General features: G+C 39.0%; 1 non-coding gene and 1 pseudogene across 1 annotated transcript; one reads left to right on the top strand and one right to left on the bottom strand.

The window, feature by feature from the left end:
* Positions 1-354: 354 nt before the first annotated feature.
* On the top strand, positions 355-2,186 carry LOC109393918 (tRNA methyltransferase 10 homolog A-like; annotated as a pseudogene).
* On the bottom strand, positions 1,275-1,348 carry TRNAS-GCU (transfer RNA serine (anticodon GCU)). Its single transcript has one exon. It is a non-coding gene; the product is annotated as a tRNA-Ser (tRNA).
* Positions 2,187-8,943: the final 6,757 nt, after the last annotated feature.

Raw genomic sequence — 8,943 nt, 5'->3', positions numbered from 1 at the left:
AGCCTCTGTGGGATGGTAGGAGCCTAATTTTGACTAGTGCCAGTGAGCAAACCCGGATGGTTTCATTGGGACCAATCTCTCCTTCCCTTTTTTGTAATTTTGCACTTCCTAACTCTTCTCAAGCGCCTGCCATTCTCTCTCTCCACTCCTTCCTTCTCCCTTGAAAACATCCATCTTCTCTGCATAGATCAAACTTCAGTTCAGTTTACACTGGATTCTTTTCCCTGTTGCAGCTGACTAAAATCTGTCCTTACCACCTTAACTAACATCCGGCTTTGTTTATCTTTCACACCACTTATCTTTTTTAGTGTCTTCAGAGTTTTGCCTTGTCTAGCATGTCATATCGTTGGAATCATGCAGTATGCAGCTTTTTCAGGCTGGCTTCTTCCACTGAGCAGTATACAACTGAAGTTCCTCCAGGTCTTTTCATGGCCTGACAGTTCATTTCTTTTTAATCTCTGTATAATAGTCCATGGTCTGGATGTACCCCAGTTTATTTATCCATTTACCCATTGTAGGACATTTTGGCTGCTGCCAAGTTTTGGCAACTATGAATAAAGATGCTATAAACATTTGTGTGCAGGTTTTCGTGCAGACATACGTTTTCTGGAAATGCAGTGTTCAGTTTGCTGTTCTACCTGACACATCATCTTAATTAAGTCACCTGAGCACTTCCAGAATAACTGAAAAATGGTAAAAGCTTGATGAACCAGAGATTTGAACATGTGCCATGTATAATTAACCCCCAGAATATTTTCCTCTGCATTCGACATTTAAGTATGGAGAACAAATATATAAGGAAACAAGCTATTAGAAACATACTTTATACAATCACACACCCTATAGGTTGAGTCCTGGGAATTTTTGCAGTTTATATTTGCAACGGTACCTATGTCTATGTCTATATTTGGTATAGGAGGGAAATTTCTCCCTTCTTCCCACGTAGATTCTTTGTTGAAAGATAGCAAGACTTTAGTGAAAATTCAAAGAGCCAGAAACCAAGATTGGGCAAAGAATTTGAACCAATATCTAAATGACAAATGAAGAAGTGAATAAAACAGAAGCAATGGGGTAAACAAGGAGAGGTCTGCAAACAAAAGCAGAAGGAAAAAAGGAATTAGAACGACAATGTCAAGTAGAATCAAACTCAGATGGAAATGACAGAAAACTTAATCAAAGAGATGTTGTTTATAGCACACTTCACCTTATCTTTGACTGCAGTTGTCTTTCGGATTATTTTTAGTTGACTCTTTTAAGGAGGACGCAGCTCACAGTGGCCAATGTGGGGATTGAACCTGCAACCTTGGTGTTAGCAGCACCATGCTCTAACCAACTGAGCTAACTGGTCACGCCTTTGACTGGAGTATTGCCAGCTTGATGGTATTAAAGGACATTAAGAAACCTCAGAAGCAGATTCAATGATGTTATGCAGAAAATCCACGAGCGTAGTGTAGACCTGAAACTAATATTATGTTGTATGTTAGCTATAATTTAATAAAAATCTTAAAAAAATACTATCCAGGGGGAAAAAAATGAGCCAACAATTTTATTTCTACAGATAAAGACACTTAATTTCTGGATTAAATTTCTTTTCTTTCTGGGAAAAAAAATAAATAAAAAGAACATGGATGAAAATGCCAAAGGATGGGTCACCTGAAAGGATATACACATCAAACTAGAGCACTATAATGAATTTACAAAGAAAGAGGACCTGATTTATTTTACTTCACATTCACCCAACGTACTGAAGGAATTAGATGAATCAAAGGCCTATGTGATTGGAGGATTAGTAGATGACAACCATCACAAGGAATGCACATATAAACACGCATCAGATCATGGAATTGATTGTGTACAGCTCCCCCTTGGAAATTTTGGGAAGGTGAATAGTAGAAAAGTTTTGGCAATTAATCATGTGTTTGTGATTATTCTGGAATGCCTTGAAACAAGAGACTGGCAAGAAACATTTTTATTACTGTCTTAATCCCTGTGGAAAGGAGCTGTTCCCACAGACAAAGCCTATGAAAGTTCCTTCCATGACAGGAAGTCTGCAAGGGTTGAAGGTGAATTGGACAGTGATTAGTGAGGAAGAAAATAGCAGAAACCAACTAGATTCACCACATGAAGTAGAAAAGCAGGATAAAAAAAATAGCACTGAATCTACAGCAAACTCTCTACCACACTAACATCATCTGTGTTTTTGCTTTTGTTTTTTAGTTTAAGGAAAATCTTGGAGAAAATGAGCTGCTCCGTAGAATATTCTCATTGGAAGGTTTCATTTTCTGTTATTTCTGTTGTGCATTTAAAAAAAATTTTTGGCGCTCAGTGATAAAAAGCACTTCTAAGAAATCACTTTTTGGGGCCGGCCGCGTGGCACGATGGTTAAGAGCTGGCTTGGGACGCCAGAGGGGCCCGGTTCGGATCCCACATATGAGGGCTGGTGACACTGCCCTCTACAGCTAAGATGCTGAACAACAGCTCAACCTGGAGCTGGGCTGCTGTGAGTCGCCGGTGATGGCGTAGGCTGCAGCCCCTGTGGCAGTGGGTTGCCATGGGCTACTGTATGTAGCCAGCAGTCAGTATGAGCAGCCAGCAGCCGCCATGAGCAGCCGTCCAGAAGCCGGCAACTGATGTGCCTCGCCCGGGAAGAGTGCAATGATGGTGCCAACTTGGGCCAGTGAAGCAGCGTCCTCCACAACTAGACTGAAGAACAAAATGACAGCAACTTGTCTGTTCCCCTTCCCCCAACTCCCCAGCACTGTTCCCATCCCCCCAATTCCCCAATAAAAATCTTAAAAAAAAAAAGAAATCACTTTTTGTTTTTGTATAGGATTGAAATGTATAATTTTTTAAAAAAGATTTTATTGGGGAATTGGGGAAGGGAACAGTGTTGGGGAATTGGGGAAGGGGAACAGCCAAGTTGTTGTCCTTCAATCTTAGTTGTGGAGGGCGCAGCTAGCTCAGCTCCAAGCCCAGTCACCATCTGGCCGCCTGTCGACAGCTCACGGCCACTCAGCTCAAGGTGTTCAATCTTAGTTGTGGGTGGGCATAGCCCACCATCCCATGCCAGATGGGATGAACTGGCAGCCTTGTTGTTAGGAGCACATGCTGAGCCATCCGGCCGCCTGTTGTCAGCTCAGCGGCAGCTCAGCTCAGCGGGAGCTCACTGGCCCGTGTGGGAATCGAACCAGCGACCCTGTTGCTCAGAGCTCACACTCTTCACTAACTGAGCCACTCAGCCAGTCCCTAAATGTATAATTTTAAAAAATAGTTTCTAAGCCTCAAATAAGAGTTGAGAATTTTACTCTATTATTAAACATTCATTCTCTTATTTACTGGATTGTATTCTTCAGAATGTGCCTAATGACCTTACAGTTTTATTATTTTATGTTTATATCAATGCCTTTCTGATTTACTGCTTACTTATTTGTGGAGGCAGATACTCATAAATCATAAATCTCCTATACGTGTAATAAAATGTTCTGTATGGGAGGTTACCTTCTATTTGCAGCTTTTATATTGAATTTAACAGCCTCAGAGGAGTATAGTGATTTTAGGAATAGGCATCAGATTGATAAACTCAATAATTTATTTCTTTTCACTAGAGAGCCTGACTCTGTTCCTTCTTTGTGATACCTTTTCGTGGTTCTAAAGCAATCACTGAAGAGTTCATCTCTTTAGTATGTTTTCTCAATTCAAATGGTGGTAAATTATTTCAATTACAAAATTTATTTTTTTCAGGCTAGATTATTTTCAAAGGCTGTTGAATAATCAATTTTGTCTTTACTTAAATTTAAGGAGAAATATCTCTCAGCAGCTATCTTTTCCTTCTATATATACTTTTATTAAATCAAATATCTGTTGGTTCTTAACATTTTCGCTGTGATGTTCGACTATAGTCAAATGATATTTCCATGCCACTGACTACGGTGTTCAACGTTACCCCCATAAGCTCAGTATTCCAAAAGGAAGTTTAGGAAGGCAGATGAACATTTTTCAATATTTTTGTGTTTTTCAAGAATGAATAACAATAGGAAATTTTTATACTTGAAAGTAATCATTTATTCTAATAAAATGTAGCACCTTAATTGTATTTACTTAAAAATATAAATACTGTAATTATTTTTTATGGATTTTTGACACATTTTGAAAAAAAAACTTGAAATCAACACAGTGAAAGGGTTTTGAAGTAAGTGAAGTTAACTTTACATGTGCATCTGCCTACTATCATATAATCTAGCTAATGTAAATGTATATTTCTGTAAATTAAATAAGCATGTATGAAAATATGCATACAATTGTATATACATGTTTATCTGTATCATGTACGATTCTGTTATTAATAATAAGCAGGAGCTGAGTTGCAGGGGAAAAAAAATGTTAGATTGTACCCAGAATAAAAATAAAATAGAATTTAAGGGCATCTAATTTAGTTACTTGGAACTTCTGAATACTTAAAAGTGAGCTATCTTGGGCCGGCCGAGTGGCGCCGATGGTTAAGAACTGGTTTGGGATGCCAGAGGGCCCCGGTTCGGATCCCACATGTGAGAGCCAGTGACACTGCCCTCCACAGCTAAGATGCTGAACAACAGCTCGACCTGGAGCTGGGCTGCCGTGAGTCACTGGCGACGGTGTAGGCTGCAGCCCCTGTGGCAGTGGGTTGCCATAGGCTACTGGTTTGTAGCCAGCAGCCAGCGTGAGCGGCCAGCAGCCGCTGTGAGCGGCCTTCCAGAAGCCTTACCCGGGAAGAGCGCAATGATGGTGCCAACTTGGGCCAGTGAAGCAACGTCCTCCACAACTAGACTGAAGAACAAAACGACAGCAACTTGTCTGTTCCCCTTCCCCCAATTCCCCAGCGCTGTTCCCATCCCCCCAATTCCTCAATAAAAATCTTTAAAAAAAAAAGTGAACTATCTTTAATAACTATGGTATTTTATTTTAGTGACTTGTTCCCTCTCTGGTAAAACATTCGTCCTTGTTACTTCTGTAAACTTTTACTTTTAGCCTAACTCGGTGACTCATTTTCTTGCACTGAATCACTGATTGTAATTTCCGATTAAAATTTCGTTACATTATCTGCTGTGGTCCCTTTGAAACATTCTCATTCTTGATTCTCCTGAAAAAAAATTCCTTAATGGTGGGAGGAAGGAGAAAAAGAAAAAAGGAATGAAAAAAAGGGAAGAAAGGACATTGGGGAGGAGGGAGGGAGGTATGAGAGGAAAGGAAGGAGGGAGGGATGAAGGGAGGAAGAAAAGAAAGAAAAAGTCTTTCTACTGTTAGCGATCATTGACTTAGGTTCATAAGTCAGCTTCTCAAAACAGACTAACCAGAGACTCAACTCTTCAGTTATTTCTTAAGATTCTTTAATTCAGTCTCCTCTTTTCAAGGAGCATTATGTTTATATCACCTACAGTAACGCTTTCAAAGTTCCCTTACGCAGACCACAGGCTTTTCTATATTATGCTGAGCCTCTGAAACCTTCGATGCTACCAGATCTAAATTTCTAGCTCTTTCTAGTGGTTCTGCGTCTCCTACTCAAGCTGTACCCTCTGTGCCCCACAGTCACATGTATCCTTCAGGCCGTAGCCCTATTATCAAGTCCTCTAAAAAATTTGCCCAGATAATTTTGTCACAACCTCCTCTCTGCTCCCTTATCATTTTGTTATGGAATTTGTCCCTCTGAATTATCATTCTCCTGTCTGGCTTCCTCACCTAACAGTGAGCTCCTCAAGAACAGGAACTTTTAAAAATGGCCCCTCGGTGGGAAGTCAGCAATAGCCTAATGATGCCTTTTCTTTTCACTTTCTACCCAGTAAAATGCCACCTTCCTTTGGAGCTGACACAGATTCAGTGAGGTTCTTTCTCAGAAGGCCTTACCTGGCCTCTCATGGTCCTTTACATGAACTCTAGACACTCACGTGGTTGTGGATAGTCCTGAACCTATCCGCCCTACCGCTCATTCCCAGCTTGCTTTCCTATCTCCATCAACTGTTCGTCTACCATGTGTTCCCTTCCAGATCTCATCTCTTTTCTTCTGCCCTGTGGTCATCATGTTTCTGGATATTTCTTCGCTTCACATTCACTCAGCAGCTAGAACAGAAATAATCCAACCTGAGAACTGCTTGAGTATCGCTCGACCATCAAATCCTATTGTATCATTTCTCCCAGGTTCTTTCCCCAGCTATGAAACTACCCTGCCCATTCAGTGATAATTCAAATCCCCATTCCTTCCTTAATTCTGTGTACCATTCCAGACTTCCATAGTTAAGGAAAGAGTATAAGTTCCGCATTCCTCTTAAATTGATCTGTCCTTAGCTCCTACAGAGCATTTGTTCTTATAAAGTGACAAAATGGTGAACGTATTCATCTTTCTCCTCACCCCCCGCCCCGCCAAAAGGATCCTAAGACTTAAATTATTTTAAATTAATTTGAACTTACACAGATAATATAAGATGTAAAACCTTCAATAGCTATATATAAATTTGAAGTTCCCCCATTTCCAATCTTCACCGCTGTCACCAGGCTGGTGCGTACCCTTCCAGATCATTTTCTATGCATGTACATATATGTTTAGGTAGCCTGGGGAATACATAGAATTTTTGGTTTTGCTTTGAGTCACAGAATTATTCATGGGAGTCAAGGCCAAACCCCTAAGAATTTATAACATGCCTGCCTTAGCCTTTTGCGTTATCGCTGCCCTGTGTGATACAGCTTTCAAGGCAGCCAATTGCTCACTGTCAAACTGCCAAACTGAAGTATCATGTCTGATAATAGCTATGGATTTTTGAGAAATACCTTGGCCAATAGGATGCCTGTGGCTTCACTTCCTGCTGGTAGTCACAGCAAGAATAGATGAGGGAGGCTGGGAAAGGAGTGGTGAGAAGTGTTGATTGCCCGGGTTCTGTAGGGGTCTGCTTCTCAGTGCCGGTTCTGCTGTCAGAATCTCAGGCTTCTGTCATGGATGTAGCAAATAATGACTAAGCAGGCCGCATGCACATGGTTTAAATTCTACTCTCTAGATTTTTGGATGAAAGCATTTTTAAAAGTTTCATCTAACATAACTTTGGTTACTTTTGTAAAGCCAAATCAAATAAGCCAACTGCTATTGGCACTCCTGGCAGCTTCCTAATGCTTAATACTTGATGAGAATTCTGATCCATTTATAAGACAAGCTAGAATTGATGAGAAAGGAGAACAAATACTTAGTCTATCATTGCGTCATTGCTTCTACATTTTTCCATTGCAGAAGGAATTCTGGCTGCATACCTTGAAGTGGAAGTTGTTGGTTAATGGATGTTAATGGGAAACCTAATGGTGCAGAGTGTGGCCAGGACACTTTGTGCTATAGCCCATGGTGAAGCACAAGATTTGTGGAGAAATGATAGCACTGCCAGGTCTTTTACAAGTAAGAGAAACATCGTTTCCAAAAGTTATTGTTCCAATAATGCAGTGAAGCCTCTTCGTCCCCCAAAGGCTGAACCTACATGAAATAATGGCAGGCATCACTCAAGTTTGCCTATAACATGATCTATTTACACATATATGTATATATCCTGTCTATATAAAATCTCTTTACAAATGAAAGCTGGTCACTATTTTTTAAAATGGAAATACTACATAATCAAGAGGGAAGAAAGTCAGCCTGTAGTTAACTGCATAGAAATAACCCACTGTAAGAATTTTCATGTGTGTCATTCCATTCTTTTTTTTGTGATGATATATATTTTTCAATTTTAAAGGTTTCTTTCTGTGAGTTTTAATACATATATAAATGTGTGTTACCTCCACTGAAATCAGGATACACAGCAGTTCTATCTTCCTCCCAAACTCCTTTTGTTATCCCTTTGTAATCAAACCTTTCCTCACCCCTAGTCCCGGGCATTATCACTTTTCTGTCACTAAAACCTGGGGTTTTTGAAAGTGTCATATAATGTCCTGTAAATGGGATCATAGAATCGGTAACCTCTTGAGATTGGCTTTTTCACTCGGTGTATATGAAATTCATCCAAGATTGTATTGATAGCTCATTACTTTTTATTATTGAGTACTATTCCATTGTATAAATGTACCATGGTTTGTTAATGCACTTATGGGTTGAATGACATTGGATTATTTCATAATTCTAGCGATTATGAATAGAACTGCTATAAATATTTGTGTACAAATTTTTATGTGAACATGTTTTCATTTCTCTAGGGCTTAAATACCTAGGAGTGGGATTACTAGGTCATATGGAAAGTATATGTTTACTTTGTATGAAACTACTAAATTGTATTCCAGAGGCTGTACCATTTTACATTCCCAGCAGCAATATATGAGAGTTCCAGATGCCCTACATCCTTGTCAGCTTTTGATATTTTCAGTATATTTAATTTTAGCCATTCTAATAGGTGTGCAATGGTAACTTGTATGGTCTTAATTTGCATTTTCCTATTGGCTAGTGATATTGAACATCTGTACTTATTTGCTATCTATATATCCTCTTTGGTAAAGTATCTGTACAAGTCTTTTCGCCATAATTAAATTGGAATGTTTGGTTTCTTACTGTTGAGTTTTGAGAGTTCTTTATATATGGGAATAAAGTTAGCTAGGTAATTTACAAATATTTTCTCCCAGTCTGTAATTTGTCTTTTTGTTCTCTTAAGAATATGTGTACATTAACAAAAGTGAAATCAGAATGTGCATGTTATTTTATAATATACTTAGCGTTGTATCTTAAACATCTTTCCATGTTATTAGTTCTTCTTGACATAATTTTAATGACTGCAGATTATTCCATTATATTCCATTTCACAGAACATGAGCATCAGACAAAAACATTCTGTGACCATGATCAAGACAAAACATGACTCCTTTGTTATTATGTACCATAATTTATTTAACAAACTCTTCTGTTGAACATTTTGGTTGTTTTATATTTTTTACTGTTCAAAATATTACACT

This window comes from Hipposideros armiger, unplaced genomic scaffold, assembly GCF_001890085.2.
Source record: "Hipposideros armiger isolate ML-2016 unplaced genomic scaffold, ASM189008v1 scaffold_397, whole genome shotgun sequence".
In the NCBI taxonomy this organism is placed as follows: Eukaryota; Metazoa; Chordata; class Mammalia; order Chiroptera; family Hipposideridae; genus Hipposideros; species Hipposideros armiger.
The sequence above is the reverse complement of the archived record's forward strand: the minus strand, read 5'-3'. Positions and strand labels throughout refer to the sequence as shown.